Source organism: Hypanus sabinus, chromosome 8, assembly GCF_030144855.1.
Source record: "Hypanus sabinus isolate sHypSab1 chromosome 8, sHypSab1.hap1, whole genome shotgun sequence".
Taxonomy (NCBI): Eukaryota; Metazoa; Chordata; class Chondrichthyes; order Myliobatiformes; family Dasyatidae; genus Hypanus; species Hypanus sabinus.
This window is the reverse complement of record NC_082713.1, coordinates 158,456,388-158,472,144: the sequence shown is the minus strand read 5'-3', so window position 1 is coordinate 158,472,144 and position 15,757 is coordinate 158,456,388. Positions and strand designations below refer to the sequence as shown.

Sequence of the window (15,757 nt, the reverse complement as noted above, 5' to 3'; positions counted from 1 at the left end):
GTTCCTCCAGCATTTTGTATGTGTTGCTCTGGATTTCCACCAGCATCTGCAGATTCCCTTGTGTTGACAGTCGGGAATTTATCCATAGGCCTGCTATAAGTGGGCCAGAAACACCTGCAGGACCTCCCCAGACAGGCAGGATGGATTTGAGGCTGCAGGTGTATTCTGTTACTTCAGAACTCTGTTCACGACCGCGTTTCCCGCTAGCGAGCTATCTGGGTTACACTCAGCTCACTGGAATGCAACCCTACTGAACCTTGGGGTAGACCTATATTTAATTGCCTCCTGGTTCTCCCAGTCTCGGGACTGGGGAGCTTTCTTTAATGTTTCGATCCACACAGATCAAAACACTGCCATCCACTACATGGGCAGGTACTAACAGCCAGCTCCACATTTGTAGATTCATGTTTCACAAACTGCAACATATAAGCTGCACTGCAGCCCAGTATGACACTGAAGTGGAACATTAAACTGAGGTCTACCTTCACAAGCAGATGTTAAAAATCTTATTAAATAGTACATATTTAATTCTTATTCCTTGTGGGTGCAAAAGCAGCCATACAGTGATTAATATCTCACTTCTGCAGAATAGTGTGCTTTTCCACACAATAATCACAAAATATTGTGAATGGTATGAACCTTTTGGAAATATAATAAAGCCTGCATTAATGGAAGTAATCATCATATTGAGTTGATTCTAATTGGCCTTTATAATGCACTATTCAATGGACTCGGTCTATTGTTCAAAATTGCATACCTGGGATTGACATTACACACCACTTGGGTGAGATTTGATCTCTGCTCCAATATTAGACAAAGCTTTGGGCCCAGTATCCATTACTGCACCTACTTTTATCTTTTAAAGTTACCATGAAGTCAACTTGTTTCTGATATCCAGTGAACCTAGACAAAATAAGTCAGTTTGACAAATATAAGCTATTCTACACGTCTACCCATTAATGCACCCCACCAGCCCCACCATATCTGCATACACATCAGCTACTCCTCTCCACAGCCCCTCAACAGCCTTCACCCCCCCAAGCTTGCACGCCACTTTATGCTAACACTCCACACCTCGTACCTGCACTGACATACAGTATATATTGCCACAAACAACTTTTCTATTTACTTTTATACTTATATTAATTGTGTATTCTTTATGCCTGTTGTATTTTTTATGCTGCATTGGATCAGGAGTAACAATCATTTTGTTCTCTTTTACACTGGTGTACTGAATAAACAATATTGAATCTTGAGTAAACAATGTTGTTTTTTTTTAACCCTGGACTGAAACCAAGGTTCCTCTATGCCGTATTTTGTAACTGCACCTGGATTGAGCATTTTACTCACCCACATCTGAAGTACATATTGTTTTCTTAATAGGCTTTTCTTTAGAACTTAGCATACAATAGTTATTAAAATGTAACCCCAGCGTGTTGACCTGCTGAGTGCCTCCAGCATACCCTGTCTCGGCTCTGCATGTTCAGTATCAGCAATTTATTGCTCCGGGTCTAGTTCTGGGACAGACTGTGACTCATAGGCATAGTTTTGAAATGGAATAAATATATACGATACTAAAAAACTCTTGACATTTTATTTGTTTAAGCTGTCCTTTGAATTTAAATAGAAGGACCTCGGCCTGAAACATCAACTACTTACACTTTTTCCATAGATGCTGTCTGACCTGCTGAGTTCCTCCAGTATTTTGTGTGTGTTGCTTTGTCTTAGTTGCTCAGTTCTAAGAAAACTTAAGTGCTACTTGTGCCTAAAAAGTAGTTTGGCTTTGTAGAGGCTCCAGCATTTTGTGTGTGTTACTCGGATTTCCAGCATCTGCAGATTTTTTCTTGTTTGTGTTGATTTTGCTGACTGATTGTTTTGTTGGTCTGGCTTTTGTGTGAATTGCCACAGAATGAGGATGATTATAACTCAGCTGGTTAATCCTTTTGCACATTTATGATGCCTGAGGTCTCCTGATGTGACAACTCGTATCATCTTCTTCATCCCAACAATACTTAATAATCTTTCCCTATTCCTGCATGTCCCTTGGACTTTCCAAGTCATTTAAGCTGAAATAATTTATGAATAAATAAGTTAGTATACCTATTTTGTTATTTTATAAACCTTCCTCAGACGCTCCCTGCTAGAATTACATTATAAAAGTGAGTAGAACTAACTCAGTAAGTGTGAGTAACTAATGCTCCCTAACTGGGAAGAATTCTCTGATATTCCTCTCAATTTTTTCCGTGAAGTCACTATAATCATTCACCTTGTGACATGATCCGAGGAAAGACTTGTAGGAGGTGAGAATGGGGACCTTTGACTCTTACTTAATCAATGCAGTTATCTACATATACAAAAAGGTAATCTGTCCTTAATAAGTTTAAGTTGATCAATGAATCACCAAGTCACAAGGACATGCACTGTTGAAAGATGTCAAAGCAGAGTTGATACAGACTCCAAACATAATTAGTCAGTTTCAGCACAGTGAAAATCTCATAGTAAAATGTAAACAATTGCTTAGAAAAAAACCTAGGTAAACAGGCAAGGAATCTAACATCAATTGATTTTGAAATACATGATGCAGGAAAAAGTTGTGTGGATTAATCATAATAGCAAGTAAAGTTTGACTGAGAAGTTTTTAACAAATAAGTTACTCATTGAATAGATAATGAATGCTGGTGGACATGGTGAGTATGGATTTTCAGAAGCACTTGATAAGGTATCTTATGTGAGATAAGGCGTGCTTATGTGAAAATGCTGTTCTTGGACCATAGTTCAGCATTCCACATCATAATTCCCTCCAGGGTTGACAAGAAGTCAGAGACCTCGACCTTCACCCTGCCTTCTGCAACTGGATCCTGGACTTCCTGTCAGATCGCCAGTAGGTGGTACGAATGGGCTCCCTCACCTCTGACCCTCAACATGGGAGCCCATTAGGGCTGTGTCTTAAGCCCCTTCCTTTACTCTCTGTATACCCATGACTGTGTCGCCACCCACAGCTCCAATCTGTTAATTAAATTTGCTGACAATACTACAGTGATAGGCCTCATCTCAAATAATGACGAGGCAGCCTACACAGAAGAAGTCATCACTCTGACACAGTGGTGTCAAGCAAACAACCCCCCCCACTCAATGTCGCAAAAAACAAAGGAGTTGGTTGTGGACTACAGGAGGAATGGAGACATACTAACCCCTATTGACATCAATGGATCTGAGGTTGAGAGGGTGTACAGCTTTAAGTTCCTTGGCATATACATCATTGAGGATCTCACATACCACCTGTGTAGTGAGAGAAAGTACGATAGTGCCTCTTTCAACTCAGACGATTGAAGAAGTTTGGTGGAGTCCTAGGGACTTTCTACAAGGGCACAATTGAGAGCATCCTGACTGGCTGCATCACTGCCTGGTATGGGAACTGTACCTCCCTCAGTTGTAGGACTCTGCAGAGAGTGGTGCGGACAGCCCAGCATATCTGTAGATGTGAACTTCCTACTATTCAGGACACTTACAAAGAGGTGCATAAAAAGGGCCTGAAGGATCACTGGGGAGCCAAGTCACCCCAAACACAAACTGTTGCAGCTGCTACCATGTGGGAAATGGTACCATAACATAAAAGCTAGGACCAACAGGCTCCGGGACAGCTTCTTCCACCAGGCCATCAGTCTGATTAATTCTCGCTGATACAATTGGATTTCTATGCTATATTGACTGTCCTGTTGTACATACTATTTATAATAAATTACTATAAATTACACATTTACCATAGAACCATAGAACGTTACAGCACAGTACAGGCCCTTCAGCCCTCTATGTTGTGCCGACCCATATAATCCTTTAAAAAAGTACTAAACCCACACTACCCCATAACCCTCGATTTTTCTTTCATCCATGTGCCTGTCCAAGAGGCTCTTAAATACCCCTAATGTTTTAGCCTCTGCCACTATCCCTGGCAAGTCATTCCAGGCACTCACAACCCTCTGTGTTAATAAAAAAAAAATTAAAAAACCTAACTTACCCCTGGTGTTTTCCTTAAATTTCCCTCCCTTAATTTTGTACATATGCCCTCTGGTGTTTGCTACTGGTGCCCTGGGAAATGGGTACTGACTATCCACCCCTATCTATGCCTCTCATAATCTAGTAGACCTCTATCAAGTCCCCTCTCATTCTTCTACGCTCCAAAAAGAAAAGTCCCAGCTCTGCTAACCTTGCTTCATATGACTTGTTCTCCAAACCAGGCAACATCCTACTAAATCTCCTCTGCACGCTCTCCAAAGCTTCTACATCCTTCCTATAATGAGGTGACCAGCGGTCTCACCAGAGTTTTGTAGAGTTGATGGAGCTTAGATGCAGATATAACAAAGATTTTTACCCATGTATGTGAAGAATGTAAGAAATAAAGTCAATTCAATTCATAAAAGCTTGAACTGAAGATGTACAGCATTTTTCCCAACGTTTTGATTAATGCCAGGAAACAACGGAAAGGAATTGTTTGTGGGCATCCATCATCTCCAGCAAGTAAGTACTTGAGCAGGTTTTACAGAATTATAAAGGTTACATAAGAGCTGCAATGTCATTTGACTTATTATAAGCTCACAGCTATCTGAACCACACTTCCTCACACCCAGCTGAAGCTCGGTCTCTGTTACTCCATTTCTCCCATATTTGTTCTGTTGACATCATATTCGTCTGTGCACTCAAGATATTTCCCTTTTTCCTTAAGAGTGGTTTTCTCCCAGCTGCAGATGACATGTCTCGCAACCATGTGTCCTCTACGGTACTGTGCACATTTTGGCTCTTGTCCCCCTCTCCTCCCAGCCAGAACAAGAATAGCATGTCCCTTGTTTGCACACTCAGATAGTTTTTTGAGTAGTCACATTATTGTTAAACAACAATTTGACAAATTGGTGAGCTGGTTTATTGCAAGTACAGTTTTTGTTTTCCATGGCATTCATGCAGATCACCTGTGCTTCCTTGGGAGGCTAATGAAACTCGGCATGTCCCTGCCAACTCTCATCAATTTTTATCGATGCATCATTTTAAAAGAAAAAGTGCATTCTGTCTGGGTGTGTAAATGTGAGAGAATCTGAAGATGCTGGGAATACAAAGCAACACACAAAATGCTGGAGGAACTCAGCAGGCCAGGCTACAGCTATAGAAAAGAGTAAACGGTGGATGTTGTGAGCAGGGACTGTTCAGGGCGGGAAAGTAAGGGGCAAAGTCAGATTTAGAAGTTGTTGGGGGGTTGCAGAAGATAAAAAGCTTGAAAACACATACCACCAGGTTTAAGGACTATTTTACTATCACTGTTATCAGACTCTTGTACGATAAGATGGACTCTTGGCGTTACAATTTACCTCGTTATGATCTTGCACTTTATGGTTTACCAGCACAGCACTTTTTGGTGGATTTTACACTTCATTCTACATAGTTATTGTTTAATCGTATCGTAGCTCAATACACTATGTAATGATTTGGTCCGTATTAACAGTGTGCGAGACAAACTTTTCACTGTATCTTGGTACATGTGACAATGAAAAACCAATACAGCAGGGTGCTGAGGTAGAATAAGGTTAAACAATAACAAAATGCAGGACAAGGTGTTTACAGAGAAAACAGACAATAAGGTAATAAATTATAATAGGTTGATTGTGAAATTAATCCACTCTTATCGTCCTAGGGGACCATTCAATTGATTTATAACAGCAGGGTAGAACGTGTACTTGAGCCTGAGGCTTTTGTATCTTCAACCTGATGGGAGGAGGAGAAGAAAGAATGTCCGGGGAGGGAGAGGGTCTTTGATTATATTGGCTATTTCACCGAGGCAGTGAGAAGTATAGAAAAGAGTCCATAGAGAGAGGCTGGCTTTCATGAAATACTGAACTGTGTCCACAACTCTGCAGTTCTGGGTGAAAAGTTGCTATGCCAAGCTATAATGCACTCAGACAGGATGCTTTTTACAGTGCATCAATAAAGGCTGGTGAAGGTCAAAAGGGGAATGCCAAATTTCTTTATCCGCTTGAGGAAGTGATGGGCCTTCTTGGCCGTGTATCTGCGTGGTTCCATTAGGAGAGGCTATCACTCTTGGGAACTTGAAGCTCTCAACCCTCTCACCGCTGATGTAAACGGGGTTGTTTTCCTGACTTTGAGATAAAGGTTGTTGTCATGACAGCATGTCACTAGGCCTTCTATCTCCTTCCTGCACTCCGATTAACATTATATCAGATACTGTCCACTGCAATGATCTTAGCTACAAGTTAAACTGGTAGATGGAGTTGGATGAGAATGTGGCCCCATAGTCGTGTGTGTGTATATGAATGAGGTGTTGAGTGGGTGTTGAGGCCACTGCTTTGTGGGTGCCAGTGTTAAGGATGGTCAAGGCAGAAGATCAAAGTAAATTTATTGTGAAGGTACAGTATGTCACAATTCTGAGATTCATTTCCTTGCAGGCAATCACAGTAAAATACAAGGGACATAATAGAGAGACCACACTAAGAAGGACAGAGAACAACCAATGTGCAAAAGAACCTAGCAAACTGTGTAAATACAAAAAGAAAAAGAAGAAAAAAGTAATAATAAATAAGCAATTAATATCATGAGATGAATAGTCCTTGAAAGTGAATCCATAGGTTATGGGAACAGTTCAGTGATGGGACAAATGAAATTAACACCTCTGGTTCAGGAACCTGATGGATGAGGGGCAATAACTGTTCCTGAACTTGGTGGTGTGGATCTGGTTGGAAGAGATGAGAATAGAGGAGAAAGAACAAAAGTGCAGGAATGGACTCTGCAGATGTGGATATCTGACATAAACCAAAGGGCTTTGGGCATCCATTGGAACAGGTAGCATTAGTATTGAGAGATAAAATAATTAATATTTCCAGTCACTACATAGTCTCCACTTCTGAGAAGCCAAATGCACTTTGGTTGATTACCTTGCAGTACACTCTGTTTGGTCTGTATACATGGTACTGAGTTTCCTGTTGCCTACCGGGAGAACTAGGAAAAGGGGAAGGCTGAGATGTCAGGGAAAATGGATGGTCTGTTCCTATACAAACTGAAGGCAGCCATCCAAAACTGTTGAATTCAATATGAAGTCCTAAGGGCTCCAGTACCAGAGGGCATGGATTGAGAATCCAGCACCAGAGGACATGGATTGAGAGTCCAGTACCAGAGGGCATGGATTGAGAATAAGAGGTCAGTTATTTAAAACAGTTGAGGAAGAGCTTCTTCTCCCAGAGAGTTGTGGAGGTGTGGAATGCACTGCCTCGGAAGACGGTGGAGGCCAATTCTCTGGATGCTTTCAAGAAGGAGCTGGATAGATATCTGATGGATAGGGGAATCAAGGGATATGGGGACAAGGCAGGGACTGGGTATTGATAGTGAATGATCAGCCATGATCTCAGAATGGCGGTGCAGACTCGAGGGGCCGAATGGTCTACTTCTGCACCTATTGTCTATTGTCTATAAAGTGCCATTTTGGGAGATGCTGCTTCTCGAGCTTGCTCTGGGTTTCATTGGAATACTGTGAAGCAGTCAAAGACACTGCAAGGAAGAATTAGAAACTCACAGACTGAATGAAGTGTTTTGCAAAGCGGTAGCATGATTTGCTTTAACGTAGACCAGACTACACACGAGCTCTGATCACAGTACCTCAAATTGGAAGAAATGCAAGCAAATGGAATGCAATGAAGGAATGCTTGGTGGGAAGGACAGATGTAAAAGGTCAGGTGTTGTATCTTCTGTGTAGGAGGGTGGAAAGGGTGGAAGAGTGAACTAGTGACTCACAGCATGAACGGTCCCTTTGGAATGCTGGGTGGTTACATCACATTGAAATTGCAGAGGACATGTGGAAGCTGGTGAGGTAGAAGGTGTGGACAAAGAGAATCCTGTGCTTGTTCTAAGTGTTAAGAAATGAAGTGTGATCAGTAGTCACACAGTGCCAGTCACCTGTATTTAGTCCTGAACTTGGCTGCTATCTGTGTGATGTTTGCCCATTCTTCCTTTGATCATGTGAGATTCCCCTGGGTACCTAGATTCTCTCCTATATTCTAAAGACTTGCAGGTAATTTAGTTGACTGCCCCAAGTGAAGGTAGGTTCATATGGGATGTATGATTAATTCAGTTCTTTCTAGCTTAGTTAATTTCTGATTATATTACATAAGTAAAACAAGGACATCATCTGTTAAGCTTTTATAACGATGTGATGGCTAATTGTGTCAGGTTAGGCGAGGCAGAGCAGTGCGGAACATCAAAGTTTCATCAGTACTGAGTTGGCTGAAATTGGAGATTGGAATTCATGTTAGTACTCTGAACTGGTTTATGTCAGTCTGACTAGCAGAATTTGGTTTTGATGTGCAGTAGCAATTACTGGAATGTCCACAGTTAAATCTTTATCTGTCATTTACTGAGGCTCCTAAGCAGAGAATTCCAGTTAGCTTAAGTACTATTGAGGAAGAAGGCGATTGAATTAGATAAGCGCGTTTCATTACGATGTAGTAAATGCTGGCTTTGTTGTTTCATTGTAATCATTGTAATGTATTTTTCCATAATGGTCCAAGTTGGAGCGTTATTCTGCACTAGTGACAGATCAGTGTCAGTAGGTAATTAGATGATGGATATAAACATTCCAAGCTGAGATCTAGTCCTGCATTTCATTAATTACAGTTAAGGTGACCTTGAAATTAACTGTCTTCCAGATTTCCTAATAATATTTCACCTTTAATCCCTTTTGCAAATACTGTACCCTTCACAGTGTTCTGCTGCTCCATATGCTTGCTTTGAATAAAGACTAAATGCAATTGTTCTAGAAAACAAAGATTATTGGCATCTTAATAAACAAATGAGTTAAACTTCCTTAGGTCCATTCCTCAGCTATCGTCAGAAAGACTGCTATATAAACCAATGCAGTGTTGCAAGCAACGATGCAGCATAAGATGTTATAATATCTCAGAGAAGAAAACATACTCAGAACAAGTTTTTTCATGTCTGGAGTGTGTTCAGTTAATGTTTTGATATGCATATAAAGTCAAAGTAAAATAAATTATTATCAAAGTATACATATGCTACCATATACTCACTTGAGTTTCATTTTCTTGTGGGCATTTACAGGAAAACATCATTAATAAGGACCCCCATCACCCAGGTCATGCCTTGTTCTCATTGCTACCATCAGGAAGGAGGTACAGGAGCCTGAAGGCACACACTCAATGATTCAAGAACAGCCTCTTTCCCTCTGCCATCCAATTTCTGATTGGATGTCGAACCCATGAACACTACCTCACTTTTTTTATTTCTACTTTTGCACTACTTATTTAATCTACCTTTTTTATTTATATACTGTAGTTCATTTTTTCCCTCTATTATTATGTATTGCATTGTACTGATGCCGCAAAGACAACAAATATCACGATATTCGCCAGTGATGTTAAATTTGATTCTGAATTTGTATATTTTTTGAGCTTTATTGTCATTGCTCGTGCAGAACAGCATACTATTGAAAACACAATGACTCAATTTAAAATAGCACCTGAGTGATTTAGAATGACAAACTTATAAAAACCAGCTATGTCTAAACAAAGACTGACAAAGTCAAAGGTTCAAGTATTGAAATGACAGGATCTTGTATCTTCTAATGAATTACAGGGTTTGGTCTCATTGATTGCCCATACCTAATTTCTCTTGAGGTGATGGAGGTAATCTGATTTCTTTTGAACTGCTGCAGCTGTTATAGTGAATGTACTCTCCCATTGCTGTTGGGTAGAGTGTTCCAGGATTTAGAACTGACAAAAGGTGATAAAAGAACAAAAATATACTTTTAAGTCAGGGTTTAGTGTGACTTGGAGGGGAATTTGTAGGTGGTGGTGTTCCCATGGATGTGCTCCATTGAAGGCAAAGGGGAAAAAAAACAATGCTGGGGAACTCAGTGCGTCAAGCAGCCTCTGTGGAGTCAAAAGGTATATGTTGACATTTTGGTTTAAGATCCTGTATCAGCACTTGGAAGAAAGTGCGAAGGAGTGGTGGGTCAATGGCTGGTAAGTGGAAACGGAACAATGCACAGATGAAACCACATGAGTGGGGGGAGGGAAGGGGATAAGAAAGATGAACAAAGGGAGAGGAAACCTAGGTGGATAGGAAAGCATGTGTGGGAAAATAATTTTGAGCTTGTGCGGTACCTGAAATCGGAAGTTTCAATGTCCAAAGGGAAGATAAGCCGTTATTCCTCCAGTTTTCATTTGTCAATGACAAACAAGTTGGTATGGGTTTGGAAGGTGAATTAAAATGAAATGCAAACCAGATGGCCATTGTGGGCAAAAGCAGGTTGTCTGCAGGTTAGTTTGCACTTGATTTCCTCCATGTAGAGGAGGCCACATCGTGAGCACTGACCCACAGAAGTCCTTTGCCTCACTTGGAAGTGTGTTTAGGTTTTTTAATGGTAGTGGGGGAGGAGGTTAAGGGACCAGCGTTGCACCTCGTATGCTTGCAGAGGAACTTGCGGGTGAGTTGAGTAGACCAGGGAGCCATGAAGAGAGTGTCCCTGGGAAAGGTAGAAAGGGAGGTGGTGGGGTTGGAAGGCAGAAGATGTGACTGATGATGGGATCACATTGGAGCTGGCAGACATGACGGAGGATAATATGTTGGATGTGGAGACTAGTGTGGCAGAAGGCAAGGACCAAGGGAATCTCTGTTCTGTCTGTAGAATTGGGTGGAGTGAGAGTACGTGGAAGAAATGTATTTGTGGGCTATGTCAGAGGGAAGCCATCCTTTCTGGAAGCAGAACGAAATTCCAGGAAAATGAGAGCAGGTGAAAGTGAGAGTAAGGGTCAGCATTCTTGCAGGGAGCAGCGTGGGAGGACGTATAGTCGAAGATGCTGTTCTGGAAGTTGGTGGGCTTTCAGAAGTCGGTGGCAAATCTTTCTCCTGAGAGGGAGACAGAAGGGTTCAGAGAAGGAAATGTCAGAACAGATCTAATGAATTTGAGGGCAGGGTGGAAATTAGTAAAAAAAAAAGATGGAAAAATGGACAAGTTCTGCACGAGTGCAAGAAGTAGCACCAACACAATTATTGATGCTGCAGGGAAAGTTTTGGTGGTGTGTGCTGGAGTAGGCTTGGAGCAAGGCCTATTCCACGTGGCCAACAAAAAGTCGATTGTATCTAGGGGTAATGCAAGTGTCCATGGCTACCCCCGTGCTCTGCAGAAGGTTGTAGGAATTTTTTTTTCTTTTTAACCAACTTTTATTTAAACAACAGATCTTCAGTTGTGCCACATGGTTTACAACAACTTTGTCTTTTAGAAACCAGGTACAAAGATCGAAAAATCTCACAGTAGAAATACCTTTTCACTTACTTCACAAACAAGTTAACACCCAATTCAAAAATGACATTACCAAAAAACTGACCCAGAATTAAAATAATCATCTATGAAGAGAAAGGTATTGAAGTATACTGAAAGTAGAAGAGGCACACTGATTTCCTGAGGTTTGGCGTTTTAGCTGCTCTCTCCCAGTGTATGCTTGTCAAATAGGTACTCGGCCAGGCCGTTCTGGGGCGCCACCATGCGGGTCAGGTTGGTGATCATGTCTCCAAGCTTCTTGATGGCTTCGACCTGCTCATGCAAGAAGTGGGTCTCCAGGAAGTCGCAAATATGAGCGTCGTGCTTGTGGAGCTCCAGGAGACACTGGTTCACAGTCTTCTCCAGGTGAAGAGTGCACCGCGTTGCTTCCAGGCTGTTGCTCCATTCATCTCGGTCAGGTTTTGCAACGTCCTGGAGAATAACACGTCCTCCACGTTGGTTTTGGAATTTGACCAGCTTCTCTGCATGTTCCCGCTCCTCCTGGGATTGATCTTTAAAAAAAACTTGGCGAAGTTCTTCAACGCCACATCATCCCGATCGAAGTAAGCATACGTAAGTAGACGTAGGAGGCATACCAGGTTGTAGGAGTCTAAAGAGAGTTGAGTTGATGACACATTGTGGTTGTCTCACTGGACAGCAGAGATATCAGGTCAACAAGTCAAGTGAAGTTTATTGTTATTTAACTATATACATGTATATAACCATATAATGTACATAGAAATGAGACATTTCTTCAAACTGGGGTGTAAAGCACATAACATACGATAACTTAAGAAGGTAAGGATAAGACTCACAGATGAATCACACATAAATAACAAACTGAAGTGTATTAATATTAAATATTGTACTGGAACAGGTTAACCAGTGTCACTTCAAATATGATATGGTAGGAAGTTCAGCAGCCTGATGGATTGGGGGAAGAAACTGTTTCTCATCCTGACCGTTCTTGTTTTTATGCTTCACAGTTTCTTGCCTGATGGTAGAAAGTCAAAGAGGATGCTGGATGGATGGGTGGGATCCTTGTTAATAGTAGAGGCCCCGATAATGTTCCTGATGTATGGTACGGAGACTCCAATGATCCTCTCCCCATTTCTCACAATCCTTTATAGGGACTTCTGGGGCTGGAAGCCTTGCTTGCCTCAGTTTTCTTAGAACGTGGAGGTGCCGTTGTGCCTTTTTGTTAAGGGATGTGATGCTAAGGGACCATGTGAGGTCATCGGTATGAACTCCCAGGAACTTGGTGCTCTGAACTCTCTCTACGGAGGACCCATGTATTTGCACAGAGGGATGTTCGTCTGTACCTTACTAAAGTCCACAATAATTTCCTTTGTCTTCTCCACATTCAGGCTTGGGTTGTTCTTCTCACACCAATCTACCAAACGCTCCACTTCCTCTCTATACTCCGTCTCATCAGCGTTCTTGATAAGGCCAACTACTGTTGTGTCATCCGCAAACTCGATGACACGGTTTGAGCTGGATCCTGTGACACAGTGTCACAGCCTTGGGGAAGCACCAATGCACTGGACAAGAGATATTGCTGCCCACACAGACTGACTATGGCCTTACTGTTAAGAAGTCCAGTATCCAGTTGCAGAGGAAGGTGTTGAGACCCAGCGAGGACACTTTTCTACCTACATTTTGTGCCTCTTTCTAGCAACTTGCATTTGTAAGAATAGCTACTCCTAACAGAGTAATGTTGAGTGACATAAACCATCAAAGGCATCCTTTATATAGAGGAAGTACCTCTTATTTCATGTAGTTTACTATATGTTTTGTAAAATGATGCATTAATTACTTCATTTCATAGTGCTAAAAAACCTGAGTATGCACATCTCTTAAAATTTAAAGGAATAATAGAAACGATATTTGAAACTGCTGTTCCACTCTACGCCTTGTGGCACATTGGGCGCCAACCTTGCTGTTTCTTTAGCATGTGTCTGTTTTTTATGAGGCCGAATTGCTACCTCAATGTTCAACCCAGCACGAATGGAAAGTGTGCAAGTAGCCGGCCAAATTCAAACCGGGCACCATCCACCTCGATGTCTGGTGCGGATGCCACTACATCACCAGCCGGCGCTTGAATCTGTGCTACAAGCAGAATGATCTGCAATGGTAATCACAACTAAATTGAACTGAGACCAATAAATATCATTATCACATTATATTTTGTAAAGCATGTTGCAAGGAAGATCTGATGCCAACCACTCCACAAAATATTCAATCTCTCCACCACCAGCACACTGTGACAGCCAATCTGTACTATCTCAAAAACATACACTGTGCTTAGTCTGGGCCTCAGCTATCAGAAAGGAAAAGGGCAGCAGGTGTAGGGGAAATCCACCACCTTCAGCTTTCCCTCAAATTGCACGCCATCCTGGTTTCAAAAGATATCAGTATTGAGTCTAAGTCATGGAACAGCCTTACCAACTGTATTGGAGGAGTACTTTCATCAAAAAGACCACAGTCATTCAAGTACAGCTAGGCTTTGGCTGGTGACCTTCAGATACTGTATCTCCATTGTTCTGAAAGTTTAAAAAAGTTGTATAAAGAACCAGGAGTTTGTTCTTGTGTCATCAAAGTATTTGAGTATCATGTTCCAAAGTATGTTTTGTGGCAATTGCCTCTAAAGATGATTTCTATCCTATTCTGAAACCTTTCTGACTTCAGATAGTTATTTAAAAGATGCTATATTTAACCTGAAGGAGAACAGCTTAATGTGATATATCTAGCACTTGAAACAAACTGATGTCATTTGAAAGTGTCAGAGATGGGCTGTGTGAAAGTGAGAGTGGTGTGGAAATTAGTAGCGAAAGTGATGAAAGCTTTGAGCAGAACACAGCGCCAAGGGGACACGAGAGACTGTCAATGCTGGAAATCTGAATCAATGTCTGCAAAATGCCGGAGGAACTTAGCGGGTCTGGCAGCATCTCCCTAGATGTTTCCTTACTAGTTGAGTTCCTCCAGCATTTTGGATGTGTTGAACAGGGCACCAGAACCCATTGATGTACTAGAAAAAACTGAGAGAAGGACTGAAACAGGGGCTGTCTCACAGCTCCCAGAATGTGCTGGAAGATAGGCCATAGAGTTAAACGAGAAGTTGTTTGATGTGGTGATGAGTTCAACGAGGAAGTGAAGAACCTCAGGTCATCACGGTGTGGGATGAAAAAGCTGAAGAATTGGGCATAGATTGTAAAATGGCTCATGATTAAAATGAGAACATCCTGTAATGACACTGACTTACTCATCTGCCCTTTCCTGACCTCCTACCTTTCTCAGCCTCATCGAATCCGTTGAAAGGCTAACTCTTTTTCTCTCTCCACAGGGTCTATTTTAGATGCTAAGTATTTCCATTGTTTTCTTTTGCTGTTAATATGAACATTATAGTTCAAGGACAGTGCCCAGAACAGCTGACAACACCTCTCACTCATTGCTAGCCATTGTTTATTTTTATGTGTTCACGGGGAGACTAAGGGAATTAAATTACCAGCTGGTACAGCAACAGAGGCTTGGTTTCAGTTTATATCAGATGTATATGACCCTTGCCTGGCTATCTGTAAATAGGACTATGGCTGTTTCCTATTTCTATGAAGAGACATTTTGTATCCTGTACCTGTATTATCTAGAATGTGGGAGAGTGAGAGGTGATTTAATCGAAGCTAACAAGCTCCTTTCAAGGCCTAGCAGGATGGGTATGGGGGAGGCAGTGTTTCACTTGATTAGGAAGTGTTAAACCGAAGGTCACAGTTTAAGAATCTTGAGCTGAGAAGTTTCTTTACCCAGAGTATAACAAATCTTTGGAACCATCAGTCACTGAGAGCTGTTCAAGTTCAGTTGTTGAGGTTATTGGAGGTGAAGACTGATAGATAACTGGAAATTAAAATGGCACAAAGCTTCAAGATCAGCATTGATTTTGATAGGAGACTCGATAGAGTCAACTATAAGTTCTCCCATGAATAACTCCTGCTCCCAATTCCAATGTTCTTATTACTCAATACTTTAAGATTAAATAAGTTAATTTCTTTTCATTTTAAGTAACTAAACAAGTTTGTCATTTTTACTATTGTGGAAGAAGTACAGAAGCCTGAAGGCACACAGTCAGTGATTTAGGAACAGCTTCTTCCCCCGTCATCCAATTTCTAAATGGACATTGAACTCATGAACATGACCTCTCACTACTTATTTATATATTTTTGCACTACTTATTTAACTTAACTATTATATATATACATACACACTTAATGTTAATACGCACACACTTAATGTAACTTTTTTCTACATAGTTAATGATTGTGTATTTCATTATGCTGCTGTTGTAAAGTTAACAAATTTCGTGACATATGCCCATGATATTAAACCTGATCCTACTAGAGGGCACAACCTTTTCGGCTGGTTGACATTTATTTAAAA

At 41.2% G+C, this 15,757-nt stretch overlaps 1 pseudogene; it reads right to left on the bottom strand.

Annotated features, from left to right (window-relative positions):
- Positions 1 to 8,173: 8,173 nt before the first annotated feature.
- LOC132397687 (ferritin heavy chain-like) lies at positions 8,174 to 14,632 on the bottom strand (annotated as a pseudogene).
- Between the last annotated feature and the right edge of the window lie 1,125 nt (positions 14,633 to 15,757).